General features: G+C 42.3%; 1 protein-coding gene across 1 annotated transcript in view; it reads left to right on the top strand.

Moving 5' to 3' along the window:
- The first annotated feature begins 2,084 nt into the window (after positions 1-2,084).
- The window catches only part of tspan9a (tetraspanin 9a), a 276,224-nt gene continuing 256,846 nt past the window's right edge, over positions 2,085-21,462 (top strand). The window contains exon 1 of the mRNA XM_021601788.2: positions 2,085-2,426. The gene's annotated coding sequence lies outside the window, so the exon portion shown is untranslated. The remainder of the gene's footprint in view (positions 2,427-21,462) is intronic.

Here is a 21,462-nt window from a genome sequence, read left to right as displayed (position 1 = left end):
TGTCATTTGACAATGTTTTTAAAGAAATGGCGACTGATTTCCACTCAAATGGTTCCATCCATGTGTTGTTTAATGGTTATGCTTTTTAGATTTGTCGAGGATTGTAGAGGATTTCTGTTTCACATAGTGGATCTGATTCTCACGCTGATAACAATGGCTTTACAAGTAGCAGTACCATGTTAGCCAACAACAAGGCCAGATGTTAACACACTTCATGGAGGAACGTAATTGACCAAAGGGAAAGTGGAAACAGACATGTAAATCAGTGTTGCTTCCTTTGTTACAAAGCCATGTGTGTCGTCTTCCAGCGAAGCCTGGACTGTGAGGCTTGGCAGCAGGACAAACCCAGCCTCCGTAACAGTCTCACAAGGGAAGTGGAAATATAGGCTGTGTTACATGCTCCTTGGGAACATCTAGGTACATGATGTCATAGCGAGACAGATAAGTAACAATATGGTCAAAGTCTGTTAAAATCCATTCCGTAAATCTTTATAATGTAATGTGACGTTAGTCAATGGTGTGTGCCATATCAATCTGAGCACTTTTCCCCACCAGTGCCCTCCAATAGGAAGGGCTAGGACATGAGCTAAACAAGCCATACTCCGGCAGACTGCATTCCGGATCCGGACCTAGACGCAGAACAGGGTTTATTACGGACCACGTGTCCCAACAAAGAAAAACTTGAATGTCCCAAAGGTTGTGAGCTCGAATCTCATCGCAGACAACTTTAGCATTTTAGCTAATTAGCAACTGTTCATCTACTTACTACTTTTTAACTACTTAGCATGTTAGCAAACCCTTCCCCCAATCCTTTAACCTAACCCCTAATCTTAACCCTAACCCCTACCTAACGTTAGCGAGCTAGCTACCTAGCTAGAATTCATAACCTATCATACCCTTCGCAAATTCGTAACATATTGTACCTTTTGAATTTCGTAACATATTGTACTTTTTGCAAATGTGTAACATATAATACAAATTGTAATTCATAACATATAATTTGTGATGAGTGATGGACATCCACAAATGAATACATACCATACCAAACGCAATATATCATAATAAATGAGGTATCATGCATTTACGTACAGAATAATACGAAATGCTCGGAAACCAGGTTGTTGCAAATTGACCTATAAAGCAAGTATTGTATTATTGTATTGTATCTTCATGTCATAGGCCTAAATGGAAGTCAATTGTAAGTTTCTTTATGTATCAAGTAGCTAAGTATTAACATATTAGTTAACGTATAAGACTACAGCAATAAAACATATGTCAAAACGAATTAGCATTAGGCCTTCATTGTGGTTTAGGTATAGCCTACTGATGTTGCTTGTGACAAAACACCGATAAATCACAGAGGCCACCAGACTGTTAAACAGCCACCACTAACATTGAGTGGCTGCTGCCATACATGTAAAAAATGTATCACTAGCCACTTTAAACAATGCCACTTAATATAATGTGTACATACCCTACATTACTCATCTCATATGTATATACTTTACTCGATACCATCTACTGCATCTTGCCTATGCTGTTCTGTATCATCACTCATTCATATATCTTTATGTACATATTCTTCATCCCTTTACACTTGTATGTATAAGGTAGCTGTTGTGAAATTGTTAGGTTAGATTACTCGTTGGTTATTACTGCATTGTCGGAACTAGAAGCACAAGCATTTCGCTACACTCGCATTAACATCTGCTAACCATGTGTATGTGACAAATACAATTTTATTTTATTTGTTATTTGACAGGAATAATCCATTGTTTAAGAATATTTACATTCCCTAAGACTCAACTCTCAAGAGTAATCTGTCAGAAATTCACTTTACATGATACTTTCAAATTGTTAAAACTAAACTGTAGAGTTTTGGAATAACGGTTCCTCCGAAAATTAAATTCCCAAATATGCCTCCCTGTAGACAGTCCCTGTAGTTATGCCGCGTTCCAGTACTACTCGGAACTAGGAAGTTGGGAAATGTCCGACTTGCTAAATGGTTGTAGTTATACACGTGCCGCATTCAACGAATCACCAATTAGGACATTCCCGAGTTTCCTAGTTCCGACTAGCATAGGAACGCGGCAGAAGTAAACTTCTCTACTGTTTTCCAGCGTGCTCGATTTCCGTATCCAACCGGGGACATCCATTTCCATCATCACCATAGGTTAGTTAGAGGGAGTAACGGTGTCAGAAGTACAGAAAGTCGCGATTTACGTCTTCGCTAAACAGCCGAGGCACCTTGGAGGCACAAAGCTGGAACACATTAGGAAACAGTAATATATCGTGGTGGAAGAACGAATTCAAACTTTATTATTTGCTTGGAAGTTCCGAGGCATAGTTTTTTTTCTGGACTTGTTCTGCGCTGATACAAGTCTGACAGTTAACAACAAAGTAACTTGTACGGTGATTCTCAACAGGTAAGACCGCATATTAAAGGCTACATTATATTGCAGTAATTTAGGCTACAGTACTGTCTTGAGTCAATTACTAGGTGTTACTTTGAATTCCAGTTAAATAACTTTATCAACTTAGCTGGTAGCTTGTTTTGCTATGCAGTTGATTTCTCCAGACTATCCTTCGCGTTTTGGGCTTCATGCAGAGAGAGCGCACATGTAGCCTATAATTTGTTAGAATATAACGTTGTAGGCTTGTTGCTATATGTTTAGAAATGTAGTCTACCACAACGTTATATCACGTTCATATGTTAGTTACGTGCGATTAATGTGTTAAATGTACATATAGTCCCAATAGCATACTAAATTAATATAAAATCAAATGTAGCCTTACATAAAGGTCTGGACAAACAAAATTAGCACGGCTGATTACATCAATTATTTACTTTTCGGTAGATAGTTTTCACGTGTGATTATCCTACTAGTGAGCATAAAAGATGCCAGTTGATTGCTGCATTCAGTATTCCTAAAACTAAAGGAATGCATAGGGGTTATGGCTCTCTCATGCACAGCTTTAAGGAATGTGACGAATCAAAACATAAATTCAGAGCACTTTGAGGAGGAACAGCTGAGAGGCGTCTAGTGCTAGTATGTGAGAAGCATGCCTTGTCGAACAATTGGCGCGATTACTGGCAGGGTCTCATAGCTTGAGTGCCATAGTGATGGCCTGTCTCTGTGTTGCAAAGGCTGTGTCTGAAGCAGAGATAAAGCCTGTTTATATGCTTATAACAATGTTACTACATCTGTATCGATGGCTTTTCAGACCAAGATATGACAGTGAGATCGTTCATCACGGCTGCATTGGACCTTTAACCATTTGTAACACACGTAAATGGTTTAAATTCCCCAAAATTAACATATCTTTTAAAATAATCACGCATTTATAGTCAAATTTGTCTTTTCAAAATAGACGTTTTCGTATGTTTTTCATGTTTTGAACAGATATTTTTGTAAATGTCATCGTTGTCTGTTTTTCATTCAACGTGTTGTGTTTCTGTGATACTCAAGAGGCTGAGAAATTGGCGATTGAGCTAATTTGACATATGGTAAGACATAAAATAGCCACTAATAGGCAATATAATATATATTAGCTTTACATTTGGAGCGCTATGGACCCTAACGCTATGGGCTATGGGCTATCAACTCATTTCCAATTGCATCTGAAAGATGGGAATCTTGACTTGTTATAGAGACATTGGCAGGACATTTTAGCATACATTTTTACATATAGTGACTGCAATGCCCCCCAGCGGGTGACTCCAAATCTGGGGTGGCTCCATTTCTACTGAACAAAAATAAACGCAACATGCAACATTTACAACAGTTTTACTGAGTTGCAGTTCATATAAGAAAATCATTAAATTGGAATAAATTCATTAGGCCCTAATCTATGGATTTCACATGACTGGGCAGCGGCACAGCCATGGGTGGGCCTTGGGAGCCAGGTCAACCCACTGGGGAGCCAGGCCCAGCCAATCAGAAGGAGTTTTTCCCCTCAATGGGGCTTTATTACAGATGTGAATAAGCCGGATGTGGATGTCCTGAGCTGGTGTGGTTACACGTGGTATGCTGGTTGGACGTACTGCCAAATTCTCTAAAACAACATTGGAGGCGGCTTATGGTAGAAAAATGAACATTCAATTCTCTGGCACTCTGGCAACAGCTCTGGTGGACATTCCTGCAGTCGGCATGCCAATTGCACGCTCCCTGAAAACTTGAGACATCTGTAGTATTGTGTTGTGGGACAAATGTTTAGAGTGGCCTTTTATTGTCCCCAGGACAAGGGGCACCTGTATAATGATCATGCTGTTTAATCAGCTTCTTGATATGCCACACCTGTCAGGTGGATTATCTTGGCAAGGAGAAATGCTCACTAACAGGGATGTCAACAAATTTGTGCACCAAATCTCAGAGAAGTAAGCTTTTTGTGCGTATGAACATTTTCTGGGATCTTTTATTTCCGAAAATGAAACATGGGACCAACACTTTATATGTTGCATTTATATTTTTGTTCAGTATATATATTTTCAGGATGCATACTGTACATCTACCTCTGTGCCAAATGTGATGCTTCTCTCACAAAATTGACTAGTGAGTCCACATTTTCAGCTTAGTCACCACTAGTATACAAAAGAAAGATAATTTTCCCATATTAACACTAGAACCGCCTGGCCTTTCAGCATACAGTGCCTTCGGAAAATAGTCAGACCCCTTGACTTTCTCCACATTTTGTTAGGTTACAGCCTTATTCTAAAATTGATTAAATCATTTTTTAAAATCAAATAAAATTGTATTTGTCACATGCGCCGAATACAATACACTGTAGTAGACCTTACCTTAGACCTTGAAATTCTAACTAGCCCTTATCCAACAATGCAATTTTAAGAAAATACACCCCCCCTCCAAAAAAAAGTAAGAGATAAGAAAAACAAATAATTAAAGAGCAGCAGTAAATAACAATAGCAGGGCTATATACAGGGTGTACTGGTACAGAGTCAACGGTATTGAGGTAATTATGTACACGCAGCGGGGGGGTGCAAATAGTCTGGGTGGCCATTTGATTAGCTGTTCAGGGTGGCTGGAGTCTTTGACAATTTTTAGGGCCTTCCTCTGACACTGCCGGGCCTGGATGGCAGGAAGCTTGACCCAGGTGATTTACTGGGCCGTATGCACTATCCTCTGTAGTGCCTTGCGGTCGGAGGCCGAGCAGTTGCCATACCAGGCAGTGATGTAACCTGTCAGGATGCTCTCGATGGTGCAGCTGTAAAACCTTTTGAGGATCTGAGGACCCATGCCAAATCTTTTCAGTCTCCTGAGGGGGAATATGTTTTGTCGTGCCCTCTTCACGACTGTCTTGGTGTGCTTGGACCATGCTAGTTTGTTGGTGATGTGGACGCCAAGGAACTTGAAGCTCTCAACCTACTCCATTACATTCCCGTCGATGAGAATGGGGGCGTGCTTGGTCCTCCTTTTCCTGTAGTCCACAATCATCTCCTTAGTCTTGATCACGTTGAGGGAGAGGTTGTTGTCTTTGCACCACATGGTCAGGTCTCTGACCTCCTCCCTATAGGCTGTCTCATCGTTGTCGATGATCAGGCCTACTTAATGATGGTGTTGGAGTTGTGCCTGGCCACGCAGTCATGAGCAAACAGGGAGTACAGGAGGGGTCTGAGCACGCACCCCTGAGGGGCCCCCATGTTGAGTGTCAGCGTGGCAGATGTGTTCTTATCTACCCTTACCACCTGGGCGTGGCCCGTCAGGAAGTCCAGGATCCAGTTGCAGAGGGAGGTGTTTAGTCCCAGGGTCCTTAGCTTAGTGATGAGGTTTGAGGGCGCTATGGTGTTGAACGCTGAGCTATAGTCAATGAATAGCATTCTCACATAGGTGTTCCTTTTTGTCCAGGTGGGAAAGGGCAGTGTGGAGTGCAATAGAGATTGCATCATCTGTGGATCTGTTGGTGCAGTATGCAAATTGGAGTGGGTCTAGGGTTTCTGGGATAATGGTGTTGATGTGAACCATGACCAGCATTTCAAAGCATTTCATGGCTACAGACGTGAGTGCTACGGGTCGGTAGTCATTTAGGCAGGTTACCTTAGTGTTCTTGGGCACAGGGATTATGGTGGTCTGCTTGAAACATGTTGGTACTACAGACTCAGACAGGGAGAGGTTGAAGATACTTGCCAGTTAGTCAGCGCATGCTTGGAGTACACGTCCTGGTAATCCGTCTGGCCCAGTGGCCTTGTGAATGTCTTACTCACATCGGCTTCGGAGAAGGTGATTACACAGTCATCCGGAGCAGCTGATGCTCTCATGCATGCATTTCTCTCTCATCAATCAGGGATTAATCAGGTATTGTGGGACTTCCAGTCCCACAATACCCCATAATGACAAAGAAAAAGCAGGCTTTTTCTGTTAATAAAAAATAAAAAAACTGAAATATCACATTTACATATACATTCAGATCCTTTATTTAGTACTTTATTGAATCATCTTTGGCAGTGATTACAGCCTCAAGTCTCCTTGGGTATGATGCTACAAGCTTGGCACACCTGTATTTGGGGAGTTCCTCCCATTCTTCTCTGCAGATCCTCTCAAGCTCTGTCAGGTTGGATGGGGAGCTTTGCTGCACAGCTATTTTCAAGTCTCTTCAGAGATATTAGATCGGATTCAAGTCCGGGCTCTGGCTGGGCCACTCAAGGACATTCAGAGACTTGTCCTGAAGCCACTCCTGCATTGTCTTGGCTGTGTGCTTAGGGTCGTTGACCTGTTGGAAGGTGAGTCTTTGCACCAGGTCTGAGGTCCTGAGCACTCTGGAGCTCTAGTTTCTCATTGTCTGAGCGTCTTTAGGTGCCTTTTAGAAAACTCCAAGTGGGCTGTCATGTGCCTTTTACTGAGGAGTGGCTTCTGTCTGGCCACTCTACCATAAAGGCTTGATTGGTGGAGTGCTGCAGAGATGGTTGTCCTTCTGGAGGGCTCTCCCATCTCCACAGATTAACTCTAGAGCTCTGTCAGAGTGACCATCCCTGACCAAGGCCCTTGTCCCCCGATTGCTCAGTTTGGCCAAGCGGCCAACTCTAGGAATAGTGTTGATGGTTCCGAACTTCTTCCATTTAAGAATGATGGAGGCCACTGTGTTCTTGGCAACCTTCAATTCTGCAGACATTTTTGTCTGTGCCTCGACACAATCCTGTGGACCTGATATAGACAGGTGTGTGCCTTTCCAAATCATGTCTAATCAATTGAATTTACCACAGGTGGACTCCAATCAAGTTGTAGATGCATCTCAAGGATGATCAATGGAAACAGGATGCACCAGAGCTACATTTTGAGTCTCATAGCAAAGGGTCAGAATACTTATGTAAATAAGGTATTTCTGTTTAAAAAAAAAAAAAAAATAGCAAAAATGTCTAAAAACCTGCTTTCGCTTTTTCCATATGGGGTATTGTATGTAAATTGCTGAGGATAATTTAGTTACATTTTTTTTGAATAAGGCTGTAACGTAACAAAAGTCAAGGGGTCTGAATACTTTCCAAAGGCACTGTGTACCCTCTAGAGAATGTTGCTGGGCCTTTAGCATATGCATCAGATGCATATCATCTCACAAGGTGTGCAAACATGCTTGTTTAATAAACCCTTGATACATAGTGCATAAACTATTGTAAGGGATTAATTGCATGAATAAATATTTATAGAAATATGCCCCCCCACCCCAAAAGAATAACAACAATATATGTTCTATATAATTCTACAAAGTCTTAGAAAAAACATAAAAACATTACAGTGTAGTCCATTTGATCAACTGCATTTGTAGATTCGATTAGTAATATAGTTATAGTAATTAGCAGTCCAGTTACAACTTCTTTAGACAAAGTAGTAGAAAAAAAAATATTACAATATTATTAATAATAGTAATCATTATATTACTTGCCAGGTGTGCAGTTGAAATTATTTTCTCTATTCCTTAACAAAAGCACCAGTGCGAGAACAATTGTAAAGGATTCATTGCATAAAAAAATATCAATGGAAATAAATTCATGACAGGATATTAAAAAAAACATTCCTTTGTTGATTGTATCAGACACTGTATTGTCCCCTTATACCCGTGCCTTTACACATGAATCAATCGCGTCTTCTGTTTGCGATTCAGGTTCCACGGTCAGCACACAGCTTCAGGGCTTTGTGTGAGCAAGCCGCTAATACAAAATTGGTTACACTACACACAATTTGTATGGGCCTTGTTTTGTGTGCACCTGCCGACTTGACATTGTTTCTTCTTTTTACTGAGTGGGAGTTGTGGTGCTTGGGGAAGAGGGAGAGCAGGACCTGCTGCCTGCTTGGAGCTGTGGTGCTTGGGGAAGAGGGAGAGCAGGACCTTCTGCCTGCTTGGAGCTGTGGTGCTTGGGGAAGAGGGAGAGTAGGACCTGCTGCCTGCTTGGAGCTGTGGTGCTTGGGGAAGAGGGAGAGTAGGACCTGCTGCCTGCTTGGAGCTGTGGTGCTTGGGGAAGAGGGAGAGCAGGACCTGCTGTCTGCTTGGAGCTGTGGTGCTTGGGGAAGAGGGAGAGCAGGACCTGCTGCCTGCTTGGAGCTGTGGTGCTTGGGGAAGAGGGAGAGTAGGACCTGCTGCCTGCTTGGAGCTGTGGTGCTTGGGGAAGAGGGAGAGCAGGACCTGCTGCCTTGGCGGCCTGCTTGACGGCTTTAGCTTCTTTCTTGGCGTTCACGTGGTTCTTACGAAGCTCACATGCCAGAACCATGATACAATTTCTGCTGCTGATTGTCTTGTCAAGGCATTGCACAATGTTTGCACAACAGGTGCGTGTTGAAAGCAGCAATGTCGAGCACGTTGTAGAACACCGTAACAGGCCAGGGGCGAGTACCTCCTTTTACAGAGTACTGTCTTGCCATCTGGTTGAGTGCATCCGCACCAACCTATTGCAAAAAGAGAAAATAGAATAGAAAAGGTTAGAACTATATACAATTATAATAATAGCAATAACAGTAATATTTATGTAATATAATTAAAGGGTATAATATTTGGTGTTTGGCAGTTGGAAAAGCTACCTGTATATAGCAGAGATATACACTACCGTTCAAACGTTTGATTTCACTTAGAAATGTCTATGTTTTCCATGAAAACACACATGAAATGAGTTGCAAAATGAATAGGGAATATAGTCAAGACGTTGACAGGGTTATAAATAATGATTTTTAATTTACATAATAATTATGTCCTTCAAACTTTGCTTTCGTCAAAGAATCCTCGATTTGCAGCAATTACAACCTTGCAGACCTTTGGCATTCTAGTTGTCAATTTGTTGAGGTAATCTGACGAGATCTCACCCCATGCTTCCTGAAGCACCTCCCACAAGTTGGATTGGTTTGATTGGCACTTCTTACGTACCATGTGGTCAAGCTGCTCCCACAACAGCTCAATAGGGTTGAGATCTGGTGACTGTGCTGGCCACTCCATTATAGACAGAATACCACCTGACTGCTTCTTCCCTAAATAGTTATTGCATAGATTGGAGCTGTGCTTTGGGTCATTGTCCTGTTGTAGGAGGAAATTGGCTCCAATTAAGTGCTGTCCACAGGGTTTGGCATGACTTTGAAAAATTGAAGTGATAGCCTTCCTTCTTCAAGATCCCCTTTACCCTGTACAAATCTCCCACTTTACAACCACCAAAGCACCCCCAGACCATCACACTGCCTCCCCCATGCTTGACAGATGGCATCAAGCACTCCTCCACCATCTTAATTTTTTCTGCATCTCACAAATGTGATCCGAACACTTCAAACTTAGATTTGTCTGTCCATAACACTTTTTTCCAATCTTCCTCTGTCCAGTGTCTGTGTTCTTTTGCCCATCTTAATATTGTATTTTTATTGGACAGACTGAGAAATTGCTTTTTCTTTGGAATTCTGCCTAGAAGACCAGCATCCCTCTTCACTGTTAACATTGAGACTGGCGTTTTGCGGCTACTCTTTACTGAAGCTACCAGTTGAGTACTTGTCTGTTTCTCAAACTAAACACTCTAATGTACTTGTCCTCTTGCTCAGTTGTGCACCGGGGCCTCCCACTCCACTTTATATTCTGGTTAGAGCCAGTTTGCGCTGTTCTGTGAAGGGAGTAGTACACAGCGTTGTATGAGATCTTGTTTCTTGGCAATTTCTCGCACGGAATAGCCTTAATTTCTCAAAACAAGAATAGACTGACGAGTTTCAGAACAAAGTTCTTTGTTTCTGGCCATTTTGAGCCTGTAATCGAATCCACAAATGCTGATGCTCCAGATACTCAAGTAGTCTAAAGAAGGCCAGCTTTATTGCTTCTTTAATCAGTACAACCGTTTTCAGCTGTGCTAACATAATTGCAAAAGGGTTTTCTAATGATCAATTAGCCTTTTAAAATGATAAACTTGGATTAGCTAACACAACGTGCCATTGGAACACAGGAGTGATGGTTGCTGATAATGGGTCTCTGTACGCCTATGTAGATATTCCATAAAGTATCTGCCGTTTCCAGCTACAATAGTCATTTACAACATTAACAATGTGTACACTGTATTTCTGATCAATCTGATGGTATTTTAATGGCCGAAAAATGTGCTTTTCTTTCAAAAACAAGTACGTTTCTAATGACTAAACTTTTGAACGGTAGTGTATGCTTTTGTGCTATTGCAGTCTGCCACCGTCTCCATTTCTTCTTCTGGTCACTGACGATGGCAACAGTGGGATGCATGGTGCTGAGGATGCAAACACTGGTATTTATTTGACATCTGTACACCGTGAGTTGCTTTACCACACTCCATCACTGATGTGGAGTACAGCTCAACCAGTATGTTGTTTTGCGCAGAGCGGGGCAGCCTTTGTTTGTTCACTGTTCCGAGTAGACTAGTCTTCTTTGCAATCAACTTGTCTGCCAGGGAAATTGATGTGAAGAAGTTGACCATGGTCACCTTTCTGCCTTTGCCTATGTAAGGCTCCACGAGTCTCAAAACCACAGTCTCAGACAGTAGCTCACCCACTGGCCTGGTTTAATCTTTCCCCAGATATGGAAAGCCATTGAGCAAGTACTTGGTTTCGACATTGGTCAGGTACTATTATATTTTTATTGACATTTTATTATTTTACTTGTTTTTGCTTATTAGCGAGAGCAATGCTGCCGCGCGAGTGGTCATGTGCTGAATGCATAGACAGCACTGATATTCTTGGTAAAATGGAAATTTGGAAATAGAGCTGCACCTCTTGAATTATGAGAGTTTTTCGACAGTGTCATACAAACTTCAGAATATCCTCTTTCAGATACTATAGATAAATCAAAATGTTTTACCTACATGTGACTCTGTAGGAGGATTTGATAAAGCGATGCTCCTTTCCCTGCATCTGTAAATTACAAGATGCACCCATCTCTTCCTGTATAATTTGACAACTGATAGGCCCAATATTGTCATTCATCAAATTATTGTCAATTTATTCTCGTCTATAGGCTAACTCTTATTGTTTGTGAAATTAGTTTCGGTATAGTTTAGGTGTAGTTTCGATAGGCCGGCTGTGGAGGCTGAGTGGCATCGTTTATTTCCTGCTCATAAACTTGGATAGAGTCAAGGATATGTTTTGCATTATTCTAAAGGTCTACTGCAACACGTAGCATGTTTTTGTTTCCCTTACAATACATTTTATTAATAATAAATAATAAACAATACAGTCCTGTAACAGCTGATTTTTACAAAGTAAAACATAGGAGAAAATAGTATCAACCTGCAAGGTGCGCGGTCAAATTATACGCTGATGAATAGGCATAGCACAAACTCATCATTACACTATTGTTGTTAGAATTCAAAATCAACCTTTTAACCCACATCATTCAGTTAGGCCTAATTTAAATTCAATTGTGAAGTAACTTGCACAATTATCGGCCATTCCATCCATTTGTCATTCATTCAGTGGACTGGCATCGTTTGCTTCGCTAGATAGATTCATTGATATGCTTTGTATTATTCTAAAGGCCTACTGCCACATGTAGCGTGTTTTCATTGCCCTTACAATACGTTTGATTAGTAATTGAGTTATAGTAAATAAAACAGTCCCATAACAGCTTATTTTTACAAAGTAAAATGTAAAACATAATGGTATCAACCCACAAGGCGCACGGTCAAATGAATTTCTGCTGATAAATAGGCACAACACAAACACTATTGTCTTTCTGCATTACATTAACCTCTTCACCCTCCGTATCATTCAGTTAGGCCTAATTTCAATTCAATTGTGAAGTAAGGTGCACAGTTATTGCCCATTCATCCATTTGTCATTCATTCAGTGAGGAGAGAGAGACGCGTTAGCGACTGACTGGGCACCAACATCCTACAGCACATTATCTTGGTGGGTGTCTGAGTACTAACATCCTACAACACATTGTCTTGGTGGGTGTCTGGGTACTAACATCCTACAGCACATTGTCTTGGTGGGTGTCTGGGTACTAACATCCTACAGCACATTGTCTTGGTGGGTGTCTGGGTACTAACATCCTACAGCACATTGTCTTGGTGGGTGTCTGGGTACTAACATCCTACAGCACATTGTCTTGGTGGGTGTCTGGGTACTAACATCCTACAGCACATTGTCTTGGTTGGTGTCTGGGTACTAACATCCTACAGCACATTGTCTTGGTGGGTGTCTGGGTACTAACATCCTACAGCACATTGTCTTGGTGGGTGTCTGGTCACCAACATCCTACAGCACATTGTCTTGGTGGGTGTCTGGGTACTAACATCCTACAGCACATTGTCTTGGTGGGTGTCTGGGTACTAACATCCTACAGCACATTGTCTTGGTGGGTGTCTGGGTACAAACATCCTACAGCACATTGTCTTGGTGGGTGTCTGGGTACTCACATCCTACAGCACATTGTCTTGGTGGGTGTCTGGGTACTAACATCCTACAGCACATTGTCTTGGTGGGTGTCTGGGTACTCACATCCTACAGCACATTGTCTTGGTGGGTGTCTGGGTACTAACATCCTACAGCACATTGTCTTGGTGGGTGTCGGGGTACTAACATCCTACAGCACATTGTCTTGGTGGGTGTCTGGGTACTAACATCCTACAGCACATTGTCTTGGTGGGTGTCTGGGTACTAACATCCTACAGCACATTGTCTTGGTGGGTGTCTGGGTACTAACATCCTACAGCACATTGTCTTGGTGGGTGTCTGGGTACTAACATCCTACAGCACATTGTCTTGGTGGGTGTCTGGGTACTAACATCCTACAGCACATTATCTTGGTGGGTGTCTGGGTACTAACATCCTACAGCACATTGTCTTGGTGGGTGTCTGGGTACTAACATCCTACAGCACATTGTCTTGGTGGGTGTCTGGGTACTAACATCCTACAGCACATTGTCTTGGTGGGTGTCGGGGTACTAACATCCTACAGCACATTGTCTTGGTGGGTGTCTGGGTACTAACATCCTACAGCACATTGTCTTGGTTGGTGTCTGGGTACTAACATCCTACAGCACATTGTCTTGGTGGGTGTCTGGATACTAACATCCTACAGCACATTGTCTTGGTGGATTAAGTTGGGAATAGGTGTGTAAAAAAAAAAATTGTAAAAAGACTAAATACTTTTCTGTTTTTGTGATTTCAATTTTTTTTTACAAATGGAACAGTGTAAAATAGAACATTTAGGTAAAGTCAGGGAAGTTTTTTGGCTGACTTTTTTTTATTTACAATACCAAACGTAAGTGGCGGTTCTGGTGTTCTAGTGTTAAAACAAGTTCTACCATTTCAGAAGCATCAATAAGAGGGTTTAGAAATTATGACATTGTTTAACACTTGGTGTCAAAATTTACCACTTTTGGCACTTTTAGTGTAATGGCATTTCTTGCATTGTCCATTGTCCTGGATCTGACAGGCTGACATGTTTCCTCAATAGCACTAGCTCTCCATTGTCAGCGTCCACATTTCTAGCTTTGACCTTTATTTTAATAGTTGGCCTCGTTGTTTATTGAGCTCTTAAAGCTGAGCCATGAGTGAAACTGGGCGACTTTTGTGGTGCATCTCCTTCATGCAATGCATTCTCCAGATGTTATGTGTATTGTGCATGGCACTTTACATGCTTTGAAGCACATTGAATGGTTCACTTGTAGGCCCTTGTGGCAGACTACTCAATTTACAGCTCTGTCTGTCACGCTTTTACCAACATCCCGACAGGATTTTTGTTTAGACGTTTTCTCATTTATCAGTCTTCATTGATACATTTTGCTGTAAATTCGGATTCTTCACCCTTCAGAGGAAAGTGTTGAGAAAACAGAAGCAAAATAGAGCATTCCCAATGCGTTACTCCCAATGCAGAAGTCAGAGTACGCCCTTCCTAAAAAAAAAGGATAAACGGGATCCTTGGGACTTCCCAACTATGACCTTTACTCGATTCAGATAATGATTTATGGGTGACCGTTTTTGCTTTTCTCTCTTCCTTTTCGCACGGCCTGTGTAGCTCTGGTTCATATCCTTGCACTGGAAGAGGGAATTCATTTAACCGTCTTAAGACCTATGCTTTGACCTATGCTTTGACCCCACATTCCTCAAACTCTTCCTGCTCTCTTGGTGACCCAGGGTCAGTGACATCTTAGACCTGTAACTGAGGAGAAATGTGTCAATTTCCTGTTTTATGTTCTTCTCGGAGGAGTGGTGTGAATAGGTGGACAACATGTGAGGATGGATGTGTTCTTTGCTACATACCCCAAACCTCATACATCATCTGGATATCTTACATCCTCCAGTAAGAGTTAATACCAGCGCCACACCCAAAGACAAATGACTACACTCCAGAACCCCCAGCTGCTTTTCATTGTTTTGATCCCTTCATTGGGCTCGGTTTGCATAATGAAGCTGATATCAAACTTCCTTCAAAGGGCACTGTGCTTTCCACAGCAATCCTCCTCCATGACTATTCGGAATGAACAATCATACTCATATCATTTATTCTCAGATACGCTGGTTAATTCGCTACAGCAGTTTTAGACAAACAACAGCAGCAGTGCCAACTATGTTTATTTCCCGTCTGTCCCGTTCACTCATCTTGGTGACAAGCATTGAGCCAGTTTCCTCTGCCCTTCATGAAAGTTCCCATTATCTTGGACCAGCTAAACAGTGCTGGGCAGATCCCGTGCCACTGGGCCTCAATGGGCAAGCCTGTGTTGCTGCTACATCAACATTTTTTTTCTCCCTTTGACCTCTCTGGGTCTCAGTGCCATTCCGTACCCTCTGTGGCTACAGCTCAGGGCCAATCACAAACTGGAACAAGGCATGGCCTGTGTCTATTTGAGACATCCCTGGCTGGATCGGTCCAGGGGGTCGGTCTCTGACTGTCCATCTGTCCCTGGCTGGCTCACAGAAAGAGCCGTTCAGATCACACCCGTACTTTTCAGACTACTCATCTCAGGCTGGCATTTACATTCACATTTTAGTAATTTAGCAGACGCTCTTATGAAGAGTGAGTTACAGTTATGTGGTTATCTTAAGATAACCACATATCACAGTCATAGTAAGTAAATCTTTCCTCAATAAAGTATCTATCAGCAAAGTCAGAGCTAGTAAGTTGGAAAAGAGTCAAGTGTGAGTGTTACTGGCAGACAGTGAAATTCTCTCCATGTTTTTCTGTGCTGAAGTGCGCATTTCTGAAAAGCTTCTCGGATGCGGCCTCCTGCTGTACATACACTGCGAGCACATTCTGTGGCTATATTTTGACATGCCTATTTGAGTGACCTCACGCTGCTGTTTACTAGTCAAGTGTATTTTGGAGCCGAGGTATTCTGCATGCTTAGTTTGCTGCTGCAGCGAAGCTCCCATTTTTAAGACATATTTCTATTGAAATCTCTGTGTGAATCCTGTTGTGCTGCACTTGCTATAAAATGACGGGGAGCTTTGACCTCGGTTCGCCTGTGCTTAATAGCGTCTCGTTTACATACTGAGTTTGTTCTGGTGTGACTGCCAAAACATCCCAAGTAGGATCTCAGCTTCGTCAAGGCTTTTACAGGTACTATCGAACAAGGATAGCATATTGTGAATGGGAAGGAGAGCTGTGTCCTGCTCAGACTGAGCTGTGTTGATATCTTACTTATCGGCTCAGAGTTGTTATTTAGCGGAGTGTATTTTGGTAGATGAGGTCAGATATAACACGTCCTATTACCTTTCGAGGTTAGAGTTCCTCAGAAGTCAGAAAGACTTGCCTGGCTGTTACTCCACCATTAGTCATTCTCAGTGCAACACTATGTTGCAGCGTCGGTAATGTCCGGCTTGCTGACTAATGGTGGATTGGGTGGATTTCCTGACTGAATGTAGCCGTTGACAACTGCCTTTGTCTGGGTTGTTGGCAAGCTGGCCTGGGCTCGGCCTCTGGCTGTTTGAACCCAAATTTGACATGAAAGCTACTGCTGGTGGATAGAAAGGGACTTTTACAAGGCATCTATTGATAAAGCACTGATGAGGTAGTAACCCAAATGATTAGACACATTTAAGATTCCTACCAGCTACATTATGTGTGCTGTAGTGGGGCTGTAGTGGACTAAGAAATGATCAGGGTCCACACACACACCAACACAGTTGTGAAGAAGGTACGACAATGCCTCAGGAGGCTGAAACGATTCGGCATGGGCCCTCAGGTCCTCAAAAAAGTTATACGGTTGCTCTTTTGAGAGCGTTTTGACTGACTGCATCAGCGCTCGTTATGACAACTGCTTGGCCTCTGACCGCAAGACGCTACAGAGAATAGAGTGTACGGCCCAGTACAGCACTGTACACTCTATCGGTACAGATGCACAAATTCTGGAACCAACAGGAACCCTGAACAGCTTCCTCCCCCAAGCTATAAGACTGCTAAATAGTTTGTCCGGGTAGCTATTGGTTAACTATCTGCATTGACCCTTTTTTTACTCATAACATACGCTGCTGCTACTGTCTTATCGACCCTGTTGCCTCGTCACTTTATCCCTACCTACACTACATGTGTGTACCCCATGTACAGGGCATTTGGAAAGTTTTCAGAACAGTTTACTTTTTCCAGAATTTGTTACATTACAGCCTTATTCTAAAAAGGTTTTACAAAAATAATTATCCTCATCAATCTACACACAACGCCCCATATTGAAAAAGCAAAATGGGTTTTTAGAACATTTTGCACATTTATTACAAATTAAAAACAGAAATACCTTATTTATATAAGTAGTCAGAGCCTTTGCTATGAGACTTGAAATTGAGCTCAGGTGCATCCTGTTTTCATTGAACATCCTTGAGATGTTTCTACAACTTGATTGGAGTCCACCTGTGGTAAATGAAATTGATTGAACTTGGCACACACCTGTCTATATAAGGTGCCATAGATGACAGTGTATGTCAGAGCAAAAACCAAGCCATGAGGTCGAAGGAATTGTATGTAGAGCTCCGAGACAGTATTGTGTTGAGTCCCAGATCTGGGGAAGGGTACCAAAAAATGTATGCATCATTGAAGGTCGCCAAGAACACAGTGGCCTCCATAATTCTTAAATGGAAGAAGTTTGGAACCACTAAGACTCTTCCTAGAGCTGGCCACCCGGCCAAACTGAGCAATAGGGAGAGCAGGGCCTTGGTCAGGGAGGTGACCAAGAACCCGATGGTCACTCTGACAGAGCTCTAGAGTTCCTCTGTGGAGATGGTTGTTCCAGAACTACAACCATCTCTGCAGCACTCCACCAATCAGGCCTTTATGGTAGAGTGGCCAGACGGAAGCCACTCCTCAGTAAAAAGGCACATGACAGCCCACTTGGAGTTTGCCAGAAGGCACCTAAAGACTCAGACCATGAGAAACAAGTTTCTCTGGTCTCATGAAACCAAGATCAGCATCACGTCTGGGGGAAACCTGGCACCATCCCTACAGTGAAGCATGGTGGTCTGCAGCATTATGCTGCGGGTATGTTTTTCAGCGGCAGGGACTGAAAGACTAGTCAGGATCGAAGGAGAGATGAATGGAGCAAAGTACAGTGAGATCCTTGATGAATACCTGCTCCTTACCGCTCAGGACCTCAGACTGGGGCGAAGGTCCACCTTCCAACAGGACAACAACCCTAAGAACACGGCCAAAACAACACAGGAGTGGCTTCGAGACAAGTCTCTGAATGTCCTTGAGTGGCCCAGCCAGAGCCCGGACTTGAACCCGATCAAACATCTCCTGAGAGACCTGAAAATAGCTGTACAGCGACGCTCCCCATCCAACCAGACAGAGCTTTAGAGGATCTGCAGAGAAGAATGGGAGGAACTCCCCAAATACAGGTGTGCCAAGCTTGTAGCGTCATACCCAAGAAGACTTGAGGCTGTAATCTCTGCCAAAGATGCTTCAACAAAGTACTGAGTAAAGGGTCTGAATACTTATGTAAATGTGATGTTTATTTTTTTTTTCTGTTTTATGAATGAGCAAAATGTTCTAAAAAACTGTTTTTGCTTTGTCATTATGGGGTATTGTGTGTAGATTGATGAGCGACAAAGACTGGTTCATCCATTTTTGAATAAGGCTGTAAATAACTAAATGTGGAAAAAGTCAAGTGGTCTGAATATTTTCAGAAAGCATTGTATATAGCCAAGTTATTGTTGCTCATTGTGTATTTATTCCTTGTGTTATTATTTTTTCTGTTATTTATATTTTTGTCTCTGCATTGTTGGGAAGGGCCCATAAGCTTTTCACTGTTTGCAAACACCTGTGGTTTACAAAGCATGTGACAGATCAAATGTGATTTGATTTGTTAACTTCATCATGATCGAAATGGTAGCTCCTCTTGGGAGGAAGAAAATGACTCAGAAATGAAAGCCTCATACCAATCTGAGGGATAGGTTGGGCCATGTTGTTCCAGTACCACTGAAGGGATGTCTGGTCCTGCTCTTTTCTGAAGGACTAAAACGATCTGGCTGAAGGGGAAGAGAGTTTGGAAGATGAGCTTCGGGGTTTAAGTAGTGAACCTTTATTTAGCAGAGGCTTGAGGGGGCCGTTTCTTTGTGTAGCCTTAGATAACTAGTCAATCTTTCTTGAGAGAATATATTATTTCAGTGTTTGATAGGATTAATGTCTAACACTTGCCATATTGGGTTGCAATTCAACTTTAATGATCCGTACTTAACCTCTCTCTCATTATCTGGAGAGTGTTAGATGGAATGTATTTCTGTTTCAATAGCCTGCCAGCTAGCTGATGACAGTTTTTGATAAGCCTGTGTTTGACGGCTCAATGTTTTATCTATTCTAGAGGACTGATAGTTCCAGGTGTGGGTGGATCCCTCATACAGGCTTCAGTATTCAGATCCTCTTGATCATGAAGTGACATTTTAACTGGCTATAAAACAGGTTTATAATAATATACGTTTTGAGAAGTACCTCAGCATAATATGATATTTTATGGAGTGTTAATGACATCACGCTGTGGTGAAAATGAACAGTACAAAGTGGAACCTTCGGGCTTTAGGCTTCTCACTGGAAGAGACGGAGCCCATGTGAGCCAGTGAGAAGACGGGCTGTTTGTGATCATGGGACTACCAGTGTCAACAGCCAAGCTACAGAAGGAACATGAATGGACATTACTGCAGGAGACTCTCATCCATGCTCTGACCTCAAGATGATTTAGTCCCTACCTAACATCCATAGGCTAGTCGTTAGCATCAATTACTTATCCGAGACAGAGGAGCTCACTGCGTATTGCCTGACTTTTCCTACCATTGACCTCGCTGTGTACTCTGTTAGAGCAGGAAACCGTCTTATTGTTGTTTCAGGAAATCGTTTGTACCTCACATCACAAGACCTTATGATGTTCATTTGCAGTAGCAACACGTAAAGAGTACGAAAAATCCTTTGGCAATACACTTATCTATTCCCTTAGCCAGGACCCCTATCCAATGTGAATTAGTAGCCTAGCTAATGCCCCCAGTAGGCTTAGCAGGGAAATTACACTTGTTCCAGACAGAGTTGTTCACATGACCTAGTCTCTCTCCGAGCACGGAACAGTCAGTTCCTGGAATTAGTTTGTTTTCTAGCCGGGATTTCACCCCTCTCTGTTCCCCAATCTGAGATGAAATCAACGTGTATTATATGCACAGGATACACGTGGTGTACACAGTACAGTGAAATGCATACATGCAAGCTATCATCTCGACAGTGTGGCAACACAAAACAAAATGTTCAATGAAAGACAATAAGTAGAAGATCATTGTTTTGTTCATTTCTATCCATTACAATAGCAACCAGAGTAATAACACAGATAGAACAAGGAGCCAGATGTTTCACCGGATGTATAGATCTGAAGCATCCGGTTGGAATTTCCACTCCCCACCAAATATGGTGAGGAGAGGAAGCCTAGTGGCAGGCAGTGGGAGAAGATGGAACTGGGTCAACATTCAGCTGATTTTCTCATTTTAAAAAAGTAAGAGCTCAATGTCATTTTCTGTTTCCAAAACGAGAATCTGTTGCAAACAGAGTGCAAGTTTTGTAGATGTGGCCCTTTGACAAAGTATTTAAAAAATGCCTTTCTTTACAAGGATTGCAAGGGCGAATGGAGTAATTGGACACACTCAGTTCACAGAGAAGGTGTTCCCCAACGTAAATATGCACATACATGCAAGAATGCACCAATAGGATCTTGCTAGCTCCTGCTTGTCTCTGCCCACCTTCTTGCTTGTTCTGTCCACTATGCTTCATTTGCTCCCCCCCCCCCCCCCCCCCCCCCATTTCTATGGGCACAAAGCACTGTTCATGACACAAACTGTTCACACCCCTCTTGTTGGTGGAGACAATTTTTCAGGTTTAAAGCTTATTTTCTTGCAATTCTATACATTTTACCATGCCTAATGTGTTTTCATGTGATAATATCAATATCAATATCAATATCAACAATATCTATGGGCAAAAAAACCTAACCTAGTTGATCTGGACATTTCTGGACATTTCAGACAAGTTAAAAATAGCTCTCTAAGGTATGCAACGACTAACATGACAAGAGGAAATGATGATGCACTACCCAGTTTCTACTATTACAACTTTGAAGAGTAAGTTTTAAAGCCAGACTGAGTTCCTTGAAAAAATACTACTGCCCTAGCTAATGCTTTTAGTAGGCCTACCAGGGATGTCAAACCATAACACTCCTGTCCAGTGTGAAGTAGTAGGTAATATAAGTGAAGGCCCTCAGAGAGTTGTCCCCAGTGTGACTAATGGCAGACAAGGGAAGCTCATTGACAAGGCACAGCCATCTCTTCCTCAAGCTTCCGCCAGGCCGATAATCAAAAGCACCTTTGTGAGCTAGAAGAAAGGCTGGGCTTCTTGGCTAGGCTACCACACTGTGGCAATTAAACACGTTGGTAAACATGGACCTCCTCGCGCTCTCTCTCTCTCTCTCTCGACTTCTCTACCTGTTTAACTCCTCTTAGCGCCTACCACAACACAACTCCACACTGCCGCCTGGATTTGCAAAATCCTCATTGGTTTTGACTTTGTTTTTAT

Source organism: Oncorhynchus mykiss, chromosome 1 (assembly GCF_013265735.2).
Source record: "Oncorhynchus mykiss isolate Arlee chromosome 1, USDA_OmykA_1.1, whole genome shotgun sequence".
NCBI lineage: Eukaryota > Metazoa > Chordata > Actinopteri > Salmoniformes > Salmonidae > Oncorhynchus > Oncorhynchus mykiss.
The sequence above is the reverse complement of the archived record's forward strand: the minus strand, read 5'-3'. Positions and strand labels throughout refer to the sequence as shown.